The sequence below is a fragment of the Quercus robur genome, chromosome 7, assembly GCF_932294415.1.
Source record: "Quercus robur chromosome 7, dhQueRobu3.1, whole genome shotgun sequence".
NCBI lineage: Eukaryota > Viridiplantae > Streptophyta > Magnoliopsida > Fagales > Fagaceae > Quercus > Quercus robur.
In genome coordinates, this window is record NC_065540.1 from 26,552,420 (window position 1) to 26,552,769 (window position 350).

Here is a 350-nt window from a genome sequence, read left to right on the forward strand (position 1 = left end):
TTACCGAAATATAAATCTAAACTTTTATTAGTTTGCATTATTAAAATTCTTAAATATTTAAATAGTTTTATTATTGACCAAAATGCCCATATAAAAAAATACTTTAATTTTAAATAAAGTTTAGATTTGATAAGAAAAGGATTTTTAGGCTCTTATCTCAAGTGTGCAATAAATCATTCTTTACTTGAATATTTTGAGTAATCTCTTCTCTCAAAATATCTATCATTATATGCTGACTTAATTAACTTATATATAGTATGATTTTGACCTTATTTTCTAAAAATCCTCTTAGTAATATTAATTATAAAATTAATCCCATAAATAGATTTACTTAAACACCCCTCCTTTTA